The sequence below is a fragment of the Pistacia vera genome, unplaced genomic scaffold (assembly GCF_008641045.1).
Source record: "Pistacia vera cultivar Batoury unplaced genomic scaffold, PisVer_v2 Contig503, whole genome shotgun sequence".
Lineage (NCBI taxonomy): Eukaryota > Viridiplantae > Streptophyta > Magnoliopsida > Sapindales > Anacardiaceae > Pistacia > Pistacia vera.
Window position 1 is genome coordinate 1,835,790 of NW_022196339.1, and position 3,168 is coordinate 1,838,957.

General features: G+C 35.5%; 1 pseudogene; it reads left to right on the plus strand.

Moving 5' to 3' along the window:
* The first annotated feature begins 820 nt into the window (after window positions 1–820).
* On the plus strand, window positions 821–2,823 carry LOC116105760 (annotated as a pseudogene).
* Window positions 2,824–3,168: the final 345 nt, after the last annotated feature.

Below are 3,168 nucleotides of genomic sequence, written 5' to 3' on the forward strand. Positions count from 1 at the left end.
AACCCAATAGGCTTAAGCGTGCCTAGTTGATATGTGACTCTAATACTTCCCCTCACGGTCAAACCCATATGTTGGGTCATGTCTGTTATTGGAGGTAGTTGCTGGTTCTAATTTCTCACCTGCTGGTCAAACGCTCAGCTCAATTAAACCTGGGCTCTGATACCATGTTAGAATTCGAGGTGGGCGTGACTCCTTACGCAAAATGTCTTATTGAATGAGAGAATTACCCTCTCTTATAATCTAATAGGTTTGAATGTGTCTAGTCGATGTGAGACTCTAAGAAAGTTAATAAAAATCATATTAAATGATTGTAAATGACATGACAAGACAAAAGTAATATTACGTTTATTTGATGTACAAGACTATATAAACTCTATGTATGTGTGATGCAATTATTTTATAATTAAGAAAATATCACTAAATTAATTATCAGCAAGTAAATTTGTATGTGATATTAGCCTTTTCAAAATTGAGTAAAACAATCTAATTATCATTTTAAAGAGTATATCTTATATAATTTTCTTATTAAGTAAATACGGTATAATCTTTATAAGCTCTTTTGATATTTATCGGAGAAGAAGAAAAGCATATTTGAGACGTAACGTAACTGAGCCAATCTACATTCATCCTAATCCTAAACCTTAATGATTAAACAAATACAAGTTGAATTAGGCCCAGCCCAACGCTATCTGTACCGTAACAGCAAGGTTGGTAACAGTAACCCACCCAACCGAAAGCCGCCATGTAATGGACCATACTGGCAAAACAGTAAATAGAAAGTTTATTGAGGGCAGCGAGTTTAACTTCACCGACTCAGTGGAAGCGTTGGTTGGCAGATTAAAGTGAAGTCTTAAATAGAGAACAACTCTAAAACAAACAAAATCGAGGAAAAAAAAAAAAAAAAAAATCAAACGATATCTAATAAAATCTTTCTCTCCTCTTGTTCGGTTTCGATTTCTTTTGTATTATATTTACCATTATATCTTCGATTTAGGTATGGATTCGTTTCTTGTCTCTTTCAATTCGACATCGTCTTTTACTTTTCTTATGTTGTTTGAACGAAACCTTAATATTTGTTACTGATTTTTGGTTCATCGTGCAGGGAATAAGCCAGTTCTCTTTGTAAATCAAGATCCGACGAAATTAAACCGGTGAGGGTTTTTATTTTTTATTTTTAGGTTTATTATGGGATTTATTTGTTTTGTTTTTTATGTAATTCACTTATTATTGTTGATTATTTGATGCGTGAGTTTTGGATGCAAAATTGGAACTATGATGAGATTTATTTTAGATGGAATTGATAGAAATGAAGCTAGGGTGTTTGTTCATGATGTGAATTAGTGTTGAGGTTTGAATATAAAACAGAATATTTGTATTGTTTCGAGTGTTCTGTATTTTATTTTGAGTTATTGAATTTCTGTATGGATTTGGTTTGTTAATATGATGAATAATTAATTGTTTAGGTTAATACTTGTGTTATATTGTCTTTGGTCTGAAAAGTGTGGTTTGATTCTTTTTAGAGACTATATAAGGCTGTCAATCATCTGCAAGCTTGCAAATCGGTAACAAATGTTTTTCCCAATAATGAAATTGTCTTTCTATGAAATTAAGTCATGAACATGGATATTTATGAACATAATTTCAGTTATTCACGTAGGTTCAAACTAACTCCGGTGTTGAGGATGATATTCCCTTTAATTGTCACACTGAAGGACCTTTGTGCTATTCTTTTATGATTCCTTGACCTCCTGCTTGACATTTTCTACTTTACTGATTCGTGTGAGCTGTATATGTGTAGTATATCTATATTGTTGACATTCTTAAGGCTTTCTTGCTCCCAAGTTTTAGCAAGTTCACTCTGTTAAGCTATCTCGTTTATTCTGGTTGATATCAGCTAAGTCAGGTGCTGTATAGAGCACTCTTAACCTGAGGGCACTTGGTCAGTCTTGTTCTGTGTAGATCACCCACGCTCCTAGGTAAAAACAATCATGATGTATTGTGATAAATTGCTAATTAAATTGGTTTATGCGGATTACTCTCATTTCTTTTCGTTTTACTTTTATTATTTTCTTCTTCTGGGAACACTTGAGAGCATCAGTTTTTATACTTTGTTGCCTGTATGCATGTCTTAATAGTATTTGTATGCATGCCACATGGATTATATTTGTTAAGTGGTACATTATTTGTGTGATTTAGTTGTATATTTAATGTAGATGGTAAGTTGATTTTCGTGCAGGAGAAAAGAAAAGATGGACTCACATGATGAGATAGGATGCCAAGCTCCAGAAGGTCCCATTCTATGCATTAACAACTGTGGCTTCTTTGAAGTGCTGCTACCATGAATATGTGCTCCAGTGCCACAAGGAAATGATCCTGAAGCAGGAACAAGCCCAACTGGCAGCATCATCCATTGGGAGCATTGTGAATGGCAGCTCCGGTGGACTGAAAAGGATCCTGTTGTTGCTGGTAATGTGGCGTACAAGCTGGACCTGTGGAGACTAATATCTTATCAACAAAACCATCCAGTGATCCATCCTTTGCCAGAATATGGAGATGAAGCCAAAGGAGGGTCCTAACAGGTGTGCTTCTTGTAGAAAGCGGGTTGGTTTAACAGGGTTCAATTGCAGGTGTGGGATCTCTTCTGTGCTGTTCACCGATACTCTGACAAGCATGAATGTCCTTTGATTATCGAACTGCTGCAAGGGAAGCAATTGCTAAAGCCAACCCTGTGGTCAAGACAGAGAAGCTTGATAAGATCTAGTAGCCATGATCTGAAGTTAAGGTTTATGTAATGAATTACAATGCTTCTCTTCCTAGCATGCGTCTCCATATAAGTTGGCTGCTGTCTTGTTAGGTGTCCTTTGTTGCTATAATTGTTTAGATAATGATTTTTAGGACATCATTGCAGTTAATCTTCTTGTTAATTGGCAAGGAGAATTCCGTGTTGGCTCCAGCGTGTAAGTCTCGATTTGTGCTGTTTGATGGATATCTTTGTGGTTACTTTATGATAGTGATTTCTGGTTGGTATGCATTCTTCTAGTGGTAATGAAATATTGGTATTTGCAACAATCGCACTTCCTTGTTATCCTGCCATTCTTCATTTCAATTTTCTTCTATAAGTTTGTTGTGTTCACACTTGCATTGTGTTGCCTCTTGGTCGATTTGTTG